The following is a 17,386-nucleotide window of genomic DNA, read 5'->3' as shown; positions in this document are numbered from 1 at the left end:
CGGTTTGGCCCAGGAAAAAACAATCGGTCGTCTGTCAGAAACAAATATAATTTGCTTTATTTAGCACCACAAGACACAGCTGCCATACCTGACACGAGTGTGTGGTAATTACACTGATACAATTAAGAAATGAAATGACTAAGGAGAAAAAAAGCAGGCTTAGTTTAAGTAACTTCACAGCACATCGAACTGGGAGTAGTACATAATGGTAACATTAAAGTAATGTCACCTTTGACTGTAAAATTGATGGCCATACCCTGGATTTTACGTTGCTCCTTCTGAAGCACATTGGGCATTAAAGGCCTATGCGGAATAAAATCTTTTAAAGTCGAAGGACTCCATCATTATCTGGTTAAATCTTGTCTTTCTTCTCGCTGTCGACATTCTTATCAAAAATCAACAGACGATGAAATGTGACGCGATGCCGTAAAAATAGCATGCCTCCTTCCAGAAGTCGCAAGCGTGCGCATGCGTAGTAGCGGAAGTTACATTTTCGGTAGGTGTAACACTTTCGGTAGTGACAGTCACTACCGAAAATGTTACACATACCGAAAATGTAACTTCCGCTACTACGCATGCGCACATTCATCACGCATGCGTCCACGAAACCACATTTTCTGGCACTTCATTATTACGCATGCGTAATGTACAGTTCCACAGGCCCAATACTGCGCATGTATTCACATTTTGCGGCAGACCGTGATTGCGTGATTCAAGGCGTGGACGTCGTGTATCATCTTTCATTGGTCACGTATTGTGAGATGGGTCATTGATGTTTATATTTGTAGTTCAGCCGTCACTTTATTGTGGTAGTCGGTCGGCGAAAAGATGGCGGACTGGGCATGCAGCCGTTTCTAAACGCTCGACATATAGCCCCGAAATTTTTTACCGAACCTCTCGACTTCATCTTTAAGACCAAGCATACCTACAAAGTGAACATCCGAGTTAATGAAGTGAGTACTTTGAGACGTTTCTGAAGGAAAAAAATACTTTACTACGTACATGCCGAACGAAAAGTCTGAAACTGGGCTAGCTACAGACTCGACCCAAGCTAACAGGGGTGAACACAACTACTCACTGATGGATACGAATAACAGCGGTGCGAAGAGGAAAACTTCCTCTATTACTCCAACCAAATCTACGGCGCCACCCCTTAAACAAAAAACTCCACAGGAACTAAGTGACACTTCAAATACTTCTCTCGTCCTAGCAATTGAAAAGCTGACTTCCAAAATTGACAATTTCGGCGTCCAATTGAGAGAGAACTCAGTTATGGTGGCTAACATCACTAGGTTAGTGGAGATGAACGCTGCAGAGATTAAAGATTGCAAAACTAAAATACAAGCGGTGGAAAAAGAAATACCCAAGAGGCACTGTACCCAAACGGCTCCTGCCACTGTTTAGTGCCACTAGCGCAGTACAATCATTGTTTTCTCAAATATTATCTTAAAGAGATGTACAGTCAGCAACAATAATATCATTCATAGTCATACAAAGATTAAACAAGCCCTCAATTTATTTCCGTATTGCAGTTTATCGTAGCCGTGCACAGCATCTCGGGTTTACTTCCACGAGCGGCGGTGGCTGTCTCTGTACCCCGGCAGGCACTGTATTCGAACGGCACCTGCCACTGTTAAGCGCCACTAGCGACAGACAGAAGTGGCAGCTGCCGCTACCTGCCTTGACGGGTGCCTGTGACGTCACTTCCTCCTGCCAGCTGCCTTTTTGGGACTGAACCCTTACTGCTTCTATCCTTTGCTTGTTGTCCTGCACCTTCTGTGATTGGTTGACTCTCTGATGTTCCACACCTTTCCCGTGTCGTTTGCCTGGTTGGCTATTTTATTTAAGTGTCTGCCCCTCCTTAGTTCTTTATTTTGTTATTGTGTGCTATATTCCTGCATGTCACTTGTGCTACTGTTACTGTGTGTTGTTACTTTGCCTGTTTTATAAGTTTTGTTCCCGGTGTTGCCCGGTTCCCATTATAGTTTATTTATGGTTCTTTTTGTAGTGGTTACCCCTGTTTAGTTCTGACCCCTCATGGTCCTTTTATGTTCTGGTTTCCCATTTGTTGTTCTGTTTTCTTAATAAACTCTTTCTGTCTCAGAGCTACATGTAGATCATCACCTCATTTCCCTGCCTTCACCATGCCACTCTGTAACACCTGAATGGAAAATAGAAACATAAGCAGAGAGGCATCGTACTGACAGCTTGAGTTGTGTATTCCAGGGGTCAGTGATGAATCTTGTTGCTGCCAGAGTCCTATCCATCTCTGACAATGAAAGTCATGTGGATCAGAGAACTTGTTTCTGAATATGCATACTTGACCATACTTCTATTGTCACAGTCCCATTTTACAGCATCTACCATTGCGGAAGATCACTTCCAATACTAAGAACAGGGGCCTGTACTACGAAGCGGAGTAACTGGCTTATCGGGGTAACTTTGCGAGTAACTTGATGACGTTGGTGTAACTTCACGATTAACCCGTACTACAATTAAGGTGGGTAGGTTTTAGTCGAGACGTTGCTATGGCAATTTATGCTAAGTCTCAAAACTGCTCCGAGCAGTTTTTGTTCTTGGTTAAGTCGAGGTTTCCGCGTAAGCCAGCCCTATATGAGCACCACCCCTCCCACTACAAATTTCTCCGAAGACAATGCCGGCGTACCTGGATGATCCGTACGACATTGACGCGCAAATTGTGTGGGGCTCTCTCTGTTAATATGTATGAAATGGAGCAATGGCATATAATATGCATACAATGTATTAATTAATAATAATAGTTACAGAGAAAGTTATTCTGAAAACCCAAGGGGTGTGCATTGTTCCCTGTTGTCCACTGATCAAAGCACACTTCACTAGATGTGCTGTGGTAGAAAAATTATAAATCAAGGACTTAGAATAAAAGTCTGGACCTCTTAGTTTGGTGAGTAAAGAAAATCTCTTTTATTCCAGCAAGTTCAGCAAAGCGCTCCCATCACACTCTGGCCCTTGGTACCAAGTCACACCCGGCCCACAGAGCAACCAGTAGATAAAACCATAACTCCCAGGACTTCTAAGTCCTGATTGGTCATGAAACATCAACAAACTAAGCTGAAACGTATAACAAACACAATTCTCCCGCTCCATTGGTTCACTTTGGTAGCAAGGTAAAATCCACCCATTGTACGCAACTTACTGGAGACAGCCTCGGCTTCTAGACTCTACATGAGATATGTATATAGATATTAATTATATGACATTGAATCACTGTTAATGTTTGATTAATGATTAACACATTGACGTATTGTCTCTGAATCACTGGAAATACATGGTTAACATATGATTAGTATGATTAACATAAGTATGATTAACATGATGTGATCAATTGCATATAACATATTATATATTGACTACTACTATTCTATTAAGCTATAACTCTTTGTGCACCAGTTGGGGTGGCTTCGAGTCTCTTCCTGCAAGTGGTTTCTCCCCCCCTTTGCTCCACTGTCTGCCCCTCCAAGGTCCGAGCTTCTGCGGAGCCAACTGCAGGCAGCTATCACAAAGCGAGGTCACACAGTATTCAAAACAATCTCTTCTGGCCTAAGGCCTAAGACATAACAGACCCAATATGCCTCCCGTCCCGGGCCTACTAATGTCCAATTTTACTTCCACAGTGCCTGTCTTGTCTAGTTTTAAAGTTAGTAACCCATTCATGTATTGTCGACTGCACAGTATTATGAGTATACGGATACATTTGAACATTCAAAAATTAATTAAAATTCGTATGTAAAGCAATCTGGGAAACAAAGGGGTGTGGAACAGTCGCCATGAGCCCAAAATACTAAACTATCATGTCACAGGCTGAAAGGACCTATTATATTAGCTATTAACATGATTTGACACAAATCACTAAATGTTTTGAAGCGGAAAAATAATCGGTGTGCATCAATGTCTGTGTACTGGACATCACAATTCTGTCATTAAAAACGCCCACCTTACTTCCGTAAAGATATTAAAGCCAGAAAACTGAATATGGAATATGAGGCTAACTTAACTGCGGTGCAGAGGTGGACATTTCAGGTCCAGAAAGTAAAAATCCAAACCAGGATTTTGTTTCAACCAACCAGTTGAGTACTCTGTGACTGTGGCTCTTTATGCTCAACTGGTTGGTTCCTAGTCGTTTTCTCACTACACATATGCTTCTGTTTTGTCCTGTTGTAAATCATTTAATTGTTTCTTAAACAGTGGCTCACCTTCTATTAAGTGTCATATGAACAGACACCTTTTTATTAGCTGTAAAACATAGAAACACGCTAATAAGTGGAGGCTAGACACAACAAATCTTTCATAATGAGTAGAAATATAAATACATAGCTCTACCACTTGACATGATGTTTTATATTTCATCTTTACTTGCTGCCACGTATGCTTTCCACTACTATTTGAAATCGGATCAGTTATTGTTAACATTAAGTTTACATTATGAGTAACATTACAGTAATGGAACTTCAGGGAGCATTACATTACTTAGCAGCATATAATAGGTGACTTTTGAATTGTGTCGCATCTGTTAGCCTCTGTAATTATTAAAAGTATTTCAATTCTTTTCAGAAAACACTTAATTGTCTAACACTCGGTCGTGAGATATTTTAGACCACGTTTTATGACCGTGAAAATGTATGTATGCATTTTATCCGTCGTCAATACGTTGCCAACAAGCCTGCCTGCATTTGTTAGCTGCAGTGGTATTGGACTTTCTTTATAGCGTTGATTTAAACTCCTCGTAACCCTGCATAATTAGCATGCAGTCTTCCTCCGTGAAACATATGGAGATCGCGCTACGAGTCAAACTGTGCCTTGCGTTGCCGAACGTGCTCCATTTATGTGAACGCGCACAAACTCCAATGCAGTTAACACCGATTTAACAAATCAACTTCTTAACTGGCGTCGTAGTACTGATTAGCCCAGATGGAGTCAACCTGATTTTGTCAACCTCGCGTTCGCAAATTACCTCGGGGTTAAGTCTGATTTGGTTAAACCCCCTTCGTAGTACAGGCCACAGAAGTACAGAGAACAGTAAAGATCCCCACATGTCATTCTTCCTCTGCCCCAAACGTCACGGATACATCAGTTGCATCCTCGTCAAATGAGACCGATCCCATGATTCACTGCGGCCCAAGTTCGTTTTTGGGAGGCAAGTTAGCAAAACCACTCTTGCCAAGACCACAAGTATGGTCTTTCCATTCTTGGTATTGAGAAACATCTCTTGTTCTTCGACTGCCTTCAGTTTCAAAAGATGAATTTGTCCTGGGATTGAAGCATAAACACCACAAGAGGGTGCTGTTCGGCAAAATATTACATCATCAGTAACTAAATGTAAAACGGATGGTATATCTTTATGTTGAATTTGTTTATTTATTATGCCAAATTTTATATCCAGAAATGTAAATGGACTCCAGTGAAACCTATTATATACCACTTTAGGTTGGAAAAATGCCTACTAAAGCCAACTGTAAACAAAGGACATATACCCTTTTTATTTCTGTATTCCTATTTGTAATACATACTGCACTATATGCTTGCATTGGAACTGTGGCCTCACACCTCTGGAACCAGGGTTGGAGTCTCCACCATGGCTCCATGTATGTGGAGTTAGCAGGGTCTCCCTGTGATGTCATGGGGTTTCCCACAGGTTCTCTGGTTTCCCCCCACAGTCCAAAAACATGCTGAAGTTAACTGGAGTTCCCCAGTTGCCCATATGTGTGCATGTGTGAGGCACTGATGTGTGAGTGTGCCCTGCGATGGGCTTACACCCCATCCTGGGTTGTATCCTGTCCTGTGCCATTGGCCTCTGGGATCCAGACCCCCTGTGATCCTCAATAGGACAAGCGGTTACAGAAAATGGATGGATGGTAGTACCGGCCTTTAGGGGCCGAGAGAAACACTAACAGCACTCAGTCTGACAGGACTGCTGACAAGACCCAGGTGAAGTGAGTGAATGTGCTCATCACCTGACATTGCTGCCCCAGGATGCCCCCACCCCTGACTTACAGAGACACCTTCCTAATGGGCCCCTTGTTTCCTACTGATCCACCAAGATTAAAAGGACTTACTGCAGTGGATATTAACAAACTGTATAAAACATAACAAAGACTGAAACAAAGGCCTGAGGTCAGACCCTCTGTATGCAGCACACAGTGTTTCTGCAGCATCTCATATCATTCACTGCACACATCATGAGTGACGACATGTCTGCTTCTCCGTTCCTCTCTGATAACTTTTGCTTCATGATAATTGTTTAGCTGCTTTATGCTCATGTGTGAGACAAACACAAGGAAGTTCAACAGATCAGAAATAAATTAGACTTATTTGCTTCAAGGGCATGTATTTTTAAACTATGTGAGCTACAATGATTTTTTGTAAAGACCCACTCTCCATAAATTTAAGTTCTGTTTCTAAAATTCTAAGATTCCAGATACAATCAAAACATTTTCTTCCTGTAAACAGCAGGATAAAAGCAGCATTTTAATGTTTTTCTTTTAAAAGTCATGAAAAACACAGAGGATGTATCAATGCACAAACTCCTTCAATATAAAGGTTACAGCCTTTGACAGGATGACCTGCCCTCACTGCTTCCGACATTTCCTCTCCTGCTCAGTTGCAAAAAATAGCCATTACTCACATGAATGACACAGGAAACCAAGCAAGATAATGAATTCATTTTAAAATAAGTTCCACCTTGGCTGCACTTGCAGTTTATTTAGGAGCAACTCAGCATCAACAGTAAACAGTGATGGATTTTGAGGCCTGCTTGTCAGTAGCCCACATGTTCTGTTGGTCTTGCTGTGGTTCCTCAAAGATCCTCTGAGTCTTTAGTTTATCATGATATAAGACATACAGGGGCTGAAAGACATGGGCTTACCCAGGCTGAAGCCCAGAGACCTCTGACCATCTTAATGTGGTATAACGCGTACAGTGATGTAATGCACGGGCTTAACCAGGCTGAAGCCTAGGGCCTTCTGACCATGTTAATGTGGTATAACGCATACAGGGGCTGTAATGCACGGGCTAACCCAGGCTGAAGTCCAGGGGCCTCTGGCCATGTTAATGTGGCATAACGCGTACAGTGATGTAATGCATAAAGTGGGTGAATTGCACGGGGTTACCTGGGGTGAAGCCCAGGGGCCTCTGACTATATTAATGTGGTATAATGCGTACAGTAATATAACACATACAAGGGGTGTAATGCACAGGCTTACCCAAGCTGAAGGCGAGGGGCCTCTGAGCATGTTAATGTGGTATAACGTGTACAGTGATATAACGCGTACAGGGGCTGTAATGCACGGGCATACGAAGGCTGAAGCCCAGGGGCCTCTGACCATGTTAATGTGGTATAACACGTACAGGGGCTGTAATGCACGGGCTTACCCAGGCTGAAGCCCAGGGGCCTGTGACCATGTTAATGTGGTATAACGCATACAGTGATGTAATGCACGGGCTTACCCAGGCTGAATCCCAGGGGCCTCTGACCATGTTAATGTGGTATAACACGCATAGGGACTGTAATGCACAGGCTTACCCATGCCGAAACCAAGGGGCCTCTGACCATGTTAATGGCCCTTCTGAACACATGTTCCTGCCCCCTCAGCACTCCTGACTGTCGGATTTCAATGTGACCATGACTGTGTCTGTGTGCAGTTTGCAGGGTTCCTCTGTTCACATGGCATTTCTCCAGCTTCCAGTGCCCTGCAATGGACTGATATGCTGTTGAAGGTTTACCTCACTTTACACTGTGTGCTTCCTGCATTACGATCCAGATAATTACACTAAAGATGAATAGCTATGATAAAACAAAGACAAATCTTAGAGGCAACAAAGAGTTTCATATATATTCATTTCTTATTAGCAGAAACACAGTTTAAATACCTGTTAACTCTAATTCATGCATCTTCTTTAATTCCTGATTAAATGAAGGAGTCTAAGCATTGATTGTTTATTGTATATTTTACACACAAATGATAATGGTCTGACTACCTGAAGTGCTACTCTGTCTGTCCTGAAAACTGTCGCTAAAAATGCATATGACATACAAGTTCCTGTGGTTTTGTCACTTCCTGTTTAAAGTGTCCACTCTCCCTTCACTCTGCCTGCTTTGTGCGAGAATAGAAATGACAGAGACAGTGAAGGTACAGAGGATGAGGAAGTGAGTGTCAGTCTCCACAGATCTGGGCTCAGTGACACACACACGTATGGATCCTCTGATGCTCCTGTTTCTTCTCATTGCTGGGCTCACAGGTGAGTGTCTCTCATTACAGTGGTACTGAGTAGAGATCTCTCTCCTGCTCCTCACACACTGTCAGATAGTCAGGGGCGGATTAACTTCTCTGGGGGCCCTAAGCTGACATGGGTAGGTGGTCCCCCTAAGTGGGCCATTGCAGATGTTTTTGGGAATTACAAACAAAATTACCTCAATAAGCTGTAAAACTTACTAATCAGGGTGGGGGGGCAGGAGTGCTGTTAGTAAAATTTGCTGATGTTGGGTGGGGGGTATCTAGCCGGAGGATCGATCAGTCAAATTTATTACATTACATCATTCCCTCTTTTGTTAAGGTTAGTCTTGATTTTTTCCATAGTTTCATTTGTGTTCTTTCCATGTCCGTTCACAAGCTGTACACCTCTCTAGCGAGACAGTATCAGATATGTGAGATGTAATGTTACTCTTGTATCTTTGTCCTGTTCTCTTCTTGTTACTTTGTACCAGTTTTCTTGCCAGGAAACAACCAGTAGACTCCAGTGGTAAAGAAAGCTGGGTGGTGTTTAGTCTGAAATAATAGTCCATTACAGCTGGGATGGGGGCAACTCTGTCTGTCCTGAAAACTGTTGCTGAAAATGCATATGACATACAAGTTCCTGTCATTTCAATGATCATATTACATTTGTTGCACCAGTGAGATCTGTGCATCCCAGCATGCCCTGCGAGCACTCATGTATATAGCCCTGTGTCTGTGTGTTGTAAATAGCCCTTGTGTTGTTGTTATGGTTATAGCTGCATTCCCTATTGTCGCGTGTGTGTTTGCCCGTGTCTTGTGAGTACCCTGTACGATCCTCGTGTGTTCTTAGCTTATAGAAATCTCCCACCGTACATGCACCTTGCAGTCTGGTGTCTGACCACCTTGTGTTTCCGGTGGTATATTTGGTTCGGAGCTCGTTGGGTGCCTGTTACAATCCCATTTAGGAAAAAATGGGGGTTTTTTTCTAGCAAGTAAGTCTCCTCATCCCCCCGCGTCTTGCAATCCCTTAGTCAGCCTGATGCTAAATTTTTTATCCTTAAATGTAACTTCTGGAAATTCTGTCTCCATGGAGCGCCTAGTTTTCGGGGGCTCCAGGTGGCTGCCTACCCTTCCTGTATGGTAACTCCACCCCTGGGTACAGTTTGTGGATCATGATGGAGATCTGCTGTTACAGTACAAGAAAGCGCTAAATGTAGATTGCGAAAAGATTTGTAGGTGACAGCTACAAGCTGCAAACTCAAGTAACTTTGAGTAACTTTGTCTTGGAAATTACTCCCCTTGTCTCTTGTACCCTTTGGTTTTCTGTGAGGCCTGCGATTGATCTTACTGGTGTCATTTCAGCAGCGGAGGTGGTTATGTGAGCAGACAGCCGGAATGCCATCAGTCATTTCTGTTTGTACAGACAGAGGGGTCTAAACACCCAGCTTCATGTATTACTGCAGAAGGTCTCAGTGCTTATCAGGGGGCAAGATCAGTGTTAGGGGTCAAGGCTAAACCTGGTTGTCTTTCACTCTGTAGCAGATTTGGAGAGCTAGTTACCCTCTAGCTGGTAGAGAGTGGGGGCAGTATGGGGGCCTCACACCTCCAGGCTTGTGGTTTCGGTATCTGGCCCAGCTTTCTGTGGGCAGTTTGCATGGTCTCCCTGTATCTATGCTGGATTCCTCTCAGTTCTCCGGTTTCCTCTCACAGTCCAAAGACACGTGGTTCAGGTGAATTGGTGCCTCTAAAAGTGCCCATAGTGACTGTGTATGACTGTGACAGACTGGCATCCCGTCCTAGGTGTTCCCCTGCCTTGTTACCCCGAGTGGAATCCCTGTGGTACCAGCTGTTTCTAGTCTTTTTAACTGCTGTTGTGTATTTAAGTCTGCGTTAGAGTATGTTTCCCCAGTCCAGTCACTGACTTCGCTGTGCTTTTCCTGAGTGTGTTACCCCGTAATAAATCCCGTGTTTACCCGATTCCACAATTCCTTTTTCCTGCTTCCCTGCTCCGTGCCTGCTCTGAACATGACAATAACTATCTCCAGGTCTTTGGCTGTTGGTGTGGTTTAAGCCTGGCTATTGAGCTCAGCTGAAAGAAACAACCATTCACAAGAGCATTTATTTGTTTATCAAACTCAATGATGAACCAATGATACCAAGATTTTTAGTATGAATGGAAATTTTTTGAAAGAGACCCTAATTGTTCACTAAGACCATGCACAGACCCCGAGTGACCAAAACTCATGACCTCTGTCTTGTTTTCATTAATCTGGAGGAAAGTCATTGCCGTCCCGTTCTTAATATCCTCAAGACAGTTAGAAAGGGCTGTCAGAGCGCAGGAGCCACCAGGTTTTAATGGCAGATAGAGCTGCATATCAATGATATTTTATATTATAAGGTTCACAAATGGAGCCCAAATGAAGCATCTATAGAGGGAATAGGAGAGGGCCTGTATCACAGCATTGGATATGTTTACAAGTAAGGCCATAGTACTGAAGGGGTGTGGCCATCCCACACAGTGATGAGCCCATTCATACACCTCATCTGGGCCTTTTACTAGTGATTTAAGGTCCTGGTTTTCCTCTCAGACTCTAGAACACACTCCCAGGCTCAGGTTCCCGATCCCACATCCTGCTGTAGCCCTTCCCATAGTGAACAAGACCCCGAGATACTCAAATTCCTCCACTTGGGGAAGGACTACCCTCTTCCAGCTGAGAACCATGGTCTCGGATATGGAGGTGCTGATTCTCATCCCAGCCGCTTCACACTCAGCTGCGAACTGCTCCAGTGAGAGCCGAAGGTCACAACAGAACCACATCATCTGCAAAAAGCAGAGACCTAATCCTGACGTCACCAAACTGGACACCCTGAACGCCCTGGCTGCACACAGTTATGAACAGAATCGGTGACAAAGGGCAGCCCTGGTGAAGTCCAACCCTCACCAGAAATAAGTCTGACTTACTGCTGGACCAAGCTCTGACACCGGTCATACAGGAATTGAACAGCCCTTATATGGAAGCCCGGCACCCCATACTCCCGGAGCACTCCCCACAGGACTCCCCACAGGACTCCCCACAGGACTCCCTGAGGGACGCGGTCGAATGCCTTCTCCAAGTCCACAAAGCACATGTAGACTGGTTGGGCAAACTCCCACACACCCTTCAGGACCCTGCCGAGAGTATAGAGCTGGTCCACTGTTCCACGGCCGGGGCGAAAACCACACTCCTCCTCCTGAATCTGAAGTTCGACAATCCAGCGGATCCTCCTCTCCAGGACCCCGAAATAGACCTTACCAGGGAGGCTGAGGAGTGTGATCCCCCTATAGTTGGAACACACCCTCCGGTCCCCCCGCAGAGGCACTGCTCCCGATGTCCACACAATGTTGCAGATGCATGTCAACCAGGACAGCCCTGCAACATCCAGAGCCTTGAGGAACTCCAGGCGGATCTCATCCATCCCCGGGGCCCGGCCACCGAGGAGCTTTTTAACCACCTCAGCGACCTCCGCCCCAGAGATAAGGGAGTCCACCCCCAAGTCCCCAGACTCTGTTTCCTCATTGGATTGAGGAAGTCTTCGAAATGTTCCTTCCATCGACCCATAACGTTTCGGGCTGAGGTCAGCAGCGCCCCATCCCCACCATAAGCAGTGTTGATGCTCATCAGCTGCCTCTGGAGTCCCACAGGCCAGAAAGGCCTGATAGGACTCCTTCTTCAGCTTGATGGCATCCCTCACTGCCGGTATCCACCAGCGGGTTCGGGGATTGCTGCTGCAACAGGCACCAGCCACCTTATGGCCACAGCTCTGGTCAGCCAGCTCCACAATGGAGGCATGGAGCATGGTCCATTCGGACTCAATAGCCCCCACCTCCCCTGGGACATGGGCGAAGTTCTGCTGAAGGTAGGAGTTGAAGCTCCTTCTGACAGGGGATTCCACCTGATGTTCCCAGCAGACCCTCACTTAGGCCTGCGAGGCCTGATCGGCTTCCTCCCCCACCAGCAGAGCCAGCCTACCACCAGATGGTGATTGGTTGACAGCTCTGCCCTTCCCCTCATCCGAGTATCCAATACATGCGGCCACAAGTCCAATCACACCACCACAAAGTTGATTATTGAACTGCAGCCTAGGGTGTCCTGGTGCCAAGAGCACATATGGACACCCTTATGTTTCAACATGATGTTCATTATGGACAATTCGTGACGAGCACAGAAGTCCAACAAAAAAACACCACAGGTTCAGATCGGCGGGGGCATTCCTCCTAATCATACCCCTCCACGTCTCACTGTCTTTGCCCACGTGAGCATTGAAGTCCCCCAGCAGAACAAGAGAGGACCCAGGAGGAGCGCTCTCCAACACCCCTTCCAAGGACTAAAAAAAGGGTGGGTATTCTGAACTGCCGTTTGAAGCATAAGCACAAACAACAGTCAGGACCCGTCCCCCCACCCGAAAGCAGAGGGAGGCTACCCTCTCGTCCACCGTGGTAAACCGCAATGCACAGGCGCCCAGCCAGAGGGCAATAAATATGCCCAACCCTGCTTGGGGCCTATTCCCGCAAGCAATTCCAGAGTGGAAGAGGGTCCAGAGCCCAAGCCATGCGTCGAGGTGAGCCCGACTATATCTAGCCGGAACCTCACAACCTCGCGCACCAGCTCAGGCACCTTCTCCATCAGAGAGGTGACATTCCATGTCCCTAGAGCTAGCTTCTGCAGCCAAGGATCGGATTGCCAAGGTCCCCGCCTTCGGCCACTGTCCAACTCACACTGCACCCGACCCCTATGGCCCCTCCTACAGGTGGTGAGCCCATTGGAGGGGGGACCCACGTGCCTTCTTCGGGCTGTGCCCAACCAGGCCCCATGGGTGCAGGTTTGGCCACCAGGCACTCGCCATCCAGCCCCACCCCCAGGCCTGGCTTCTGGGCGAGGGAAAACGTGGATCTATGTTGTTAGTCATCATAAGGGGTCTAATGAGCCACACTTCGTCTGGTTCCTCACCCAGGACCTGTTTGCCTTGGGTGACCCTACCAGGGGCATAAAGCCCTAGGCAACTTAGCTCTTGGGATAATTGGAACACGCAAACCCCTCCAGGAGAGGATGATGAGTTATATATTAACAAATGTCTGTGTTAGATTAAAATAAACATGTTCTCTTTGGCTCATATTTATAAATATTTTATTACTTCGTAAATATCACAGTGTTTGTTCCTAATCTGTGTGTTCAGGTTCCCCAAGGCTGTCAGTGGACAAACAGGAGGTGATGGGTGTGGAAGGAGACAGTGTCAGTGTTCAGTGTCACTATACAGATGATTCTGCTGAGGTGAAGTGGTGTAAGGCTGGAGGATCCTGTGCAGCAATGACTTCTGGGAGTTTGGATGGGAGGCCTGTCCTGATCAGGGATGACAGAGTAAATGGAGTCTTCACTGTGACAATGAGGGGACTGGAGAGGAAGGACACAGGCTGGTATTGGTGTGCTACTAGATACCTGCAGATCCCAGTTCATATTACTGTCAGTCAGAGAGTTACAGCTACAACCAGCACTAAAGGTAATTCATTTAAATGTTTGTGAATCATTTATGTTTCAATATTACTAGATGAATACTAAAATAAAACCACAAGTGTCACTAACTATAGAGGTCTCTGCTTCTTTGTGAGGCTAATCTCTGGGGGTTTACCAAGGTTTTAACAACAATCACCTGGGTGAATAAAGTAACTGACGTCACAGACAAACTAAAGAATATGAATTAAAATTTCCATTAAAATATCTCATTTAATCCCTAAGAAATTAGGGATATTCATCAGCTATAGCTGAAAATGGTTATTTATAGGGATTATAATTTCTATTCAGGTTGTATGGTGGCCCAGTAGGTGGCGCTGTTGCTGTACACCTCCATGCTTAGGGGATTGAATCTGGCTTCTGCTCTGTGTGTGTGGAGTTTGCATGTTCTCCATGTGCTGTGTGGGTTTCCTCCCACAGTCCAAAGACATGCAGTCAGGCTAATTGGTGTCTCTAATAGAGAGTGTGTGTCTATGTGCCCTGTGACTGACTGGCATCTTGTCCAGGATGTACTCCATCCCTGTGCCCTGTCCTGCCTGGGATAGGCTCTAGGCCCCGCGTCCCTAACCAGGATGAACAGTTAGAGGATAGATGGGTGGATGTACTTTTACGTCTCTGTATGAATGTACTGAAAGATTAACTTACAAATCAGCATTACCTCTAAGGGTGTATTAAAATGATGTGAGAGGGATATAGGGCTCTTGAAGGAACAAACAGGCACTCTTAGGTTCACGCAAAAACACTTTAATAAGTAATACAAAATAACCTCGCATTAACATCAATACCAAGCTATCGTATCGAAAGCAATGCAAACTAAACTCGTACTACAAGGGATACCGAATAGTATTATATATTATAGCCAATAATAATAGGTGCAAAGATACGAATATATATATATAGAAAAGAAGCAATGAAACATAAAAGAAGCAATGAACCATAGAAGTTGCAAAATATTATCACAAGCAGTGATAATTACTCCCAAGAATCAATGAAAGGCATAAGCAGTTGCAAAGCTATTTACACTCGGACGTGCCATCATCACCCACCTTCATACACGGACCAGGGAGCCCATTTCAGTCCTGGCAGGAGACCAACACGTGAGTCCCTAAAAATGCTGGGTGGCTGAGCTCCGGTCAACACTGGGATCTCACCCTTCCTTTATACTAAATTTAGCGCTACGTGCAGGTAGGGGACGAGCTGGCCAGGCTCACACCTTCCCTCAGGTAATGTGTTCTCAAATTCCCACTTCTGTCAGAGTAATGCTGCTTGCGAAATATAATAGAAATACAGTGGTACCTCAGAACTCGAATTTAATCCGTGCAGATCGAATCCTAAAAAGTTTGAGTTGTGATGGAATTTTCCCCATAAGAAATAATGTAAAACCAATTAATTGGTTCCTGGCCCCAAAAAATTACACCTAAATATGTCTTTTTTTAGCATTTAAACACAAAATCTACCGGATAAAAGAAGAAGAGCATATAGGCCTACTGTACTAAACACATCTATCAAAACAGTAATTTGTAAAGTAAGAAAATAAATGTATCCAAACAATGTGTAAAGTTAAAAAAAAAAAACAATGTGTCCTGCCCCGATAGTCTGCTCCTCCCGTGTGCCACGCCCCCTCGTTAACCCCATGTGGAATCCCCAGGTGATCAGCTGTTTCTGGTTGTTGTCATTAGTCAGTTTGTTTTCCCAGTCCGGTCATTGTATTGTCCGTCTGCGTTTTGCCTGCCTTACCTGTAATTTAACCCCGTATTCCCCGATATCCTGACGTCTGTGCCTTTGTCTCCGTTCCGTCCCCGCTCCGCACAGCAATATTATGATAATTAAATGTATTAATGGTTTATTATAAATATTAAAATAATTAAGAAGAAATCTTTATTTTTAAATGTATTTTATTATTTAATAATAATTACTGTTATTGTCTATCTGTCAAGTCACGCTTCAGGCGAGCAGGCAGACAGACCCGTAAATACAGGCAAACGGGGTTTATTAAGAGGGAAACGAGCAACACGGCACACAACATCAATGACAGACCTGGGGAAAACAGACTCAGTCGCAGACTAAATACACAGGACAAGCCGAAAATAACAGGCAACAGGTGATCACAATCAGGAAGTAACACGAGGTAATGAGGGGGGCGTGGCACACAGGAGGATTGGACGAGCAGGTCATGACACTATCATTGTCTAAATGTATTTTTACTGTCTAAATATATGTATTCAGCTAGTGTAAACAAGCACGATGCTATCACAGCGAATACGAGGCTGAGATTGAAGCGTTACCCTTTGTTTCTGCTGAGAGACGTGCCACATGACTCATTTCCCCGCGTGTACAAATTATCTTAGGTCGGCGTTCACGGTTTGACTTCTGAGATTCAGATCGTGTTCTAGGACATTTTTTTTCGAACTGGTGGGTTCGACTTTTAAGAAATTAGAGTTCTAATGAGTTTGAGAACTGAGGTACCACTGTAATAGGATAATTGGTCCTTGCGCAATGCCTCCACGTCCTCCTGAAGACAAGATAAGCATCCCGCATACCGATCCTCCCCTTGTCCTGAGGACGAGATAAGCATCCTGCCTACGAGAAACCAAGATAAGCATTCCGTTTTTTTGTGAAAAATAAGTTGTACAGGTGATCAGTAAAAACAACATGTTTCTGCAGTTCAATCATATTCTGGGTGAATCATGGATGATGTATCTGAATTTCAGGATGATTAGTCCATACACAATCAGAATTAATCCACAATCACAACTTCCCAGAATATTACAGTAAAAGGATGAATTCCATGCCACGTGAGCGACGTAATCGTCCGCGAATTCATCCTAATACAAACGGAGACATTTCATAATACATTTATGAATACTTCATCAGCTACTGGTCCTGCTCTTTATAAAATAAATGAGTTATACCTGGGAGCTGTACTTAGCCCTCAGGATTCATTGATGTCTAGTTTACGAGGAATTTTTATAGCAAATATCAAAGATCTAATTTCCCAATGTTGTCTTTCATAATACATCACATGGCATCTCTCTCGACCTGCTGGACACAGAGAGGCAGCCCGTCATTCTACATATGAATCTGTATAAATCCATGGTATTTCCTAAACATAAAACATGGATTTTTACTCTTTCATTAAAAACAAGATTCATCGACTTCTACTGTATGCTGCATATGTATAACGAGAAATATTACAGGCATGATTTTACTGTCATTCATTAAAACTGTATTTTTGTCATAATGCAGGCATTTTTCTGCCTTGTGGGGATGAATCATTCCCAAAGGTCTGCAGACTGAGTTACATATCTGTAGCTGGTTTCTAATCCCAGCAAAGGCCAGAGTTACAGCTGTATTCTGCAATAACTGATGCAATCCCACGTTAAAACATTATAATATATAAATAACATAATTATTCTCACCTGTTCACTCTCAGTGCCTTGGGATATGAACACTTTTGGTGTGATTATAGTTTATTATTCTCTTTCCCATCAGAGACTCTTTAATATTCTATGTTATCCTTATATAAAGTACCTTTGCTTAAGAGTCACTGACAGAACAGTGTTTTGTGTTTTAATCATAATCAGAAACCAC

The 17,386-nt window shown here is 44.3% G+C and overlaps 1 protein-coding gene and 1 long non-coding RNA gene across 2 annotated transcripts in view; one reads left to right on the top strand and one right to left on the bottom strand.

Moving 5' to 3' along the window:
• Window positions 1-430, bottom strand: part of LOC140588666 (uncharacterized) — a 146,906-nt gene extending 146,476 nt beyond the window's left edge. Inside the window, exon 1 of the long non-coding RNA XR_011989815.1 lies at window positions 89-430. This is a non-coding gene — a long non-coding RNA (uncharacterized lncRNA). The remainder of the gene's footprint in view (window positions 1-88) is intronic.
• Window positions 431-6,723: 6,293 nt separating this feature from the next.
• LOC140588649 (CMRF35-like molecule 6) overlaps window positions 6,724-17,386 on the top strand; it is a 44,896-nt gene continuing 34,233 nt past the window's right edge. The window contains exon 1 of the mRNA XM_072710473.1: window positions 6,724-8,274. The gene's annotated coding sequence lies outside the window, so the exon portion shown is untranslated. The remainder of the gene's footprint in view (window positions 8,275-17,386) is intronic.

Source organism: Paramormyrops kingsleyae, chromosome 4, assembly GCF_048594095.1.
Source record: "Paramormyrops kingsleyae isolate MSU_618 chromosome 4, PKINGS_0.4, whole genome shotgun sequence".
Taxonomy (NCBI): Eukaryota; Metazoa; Chordata; class Actinopteri; order Osteoglossiformes; family Mormyridae; genus Paramormyrops; species Paramormyrops kingsleyae.
This window is presented reverse-complemented; position numbering and strand designations above follow the sequence as displayed.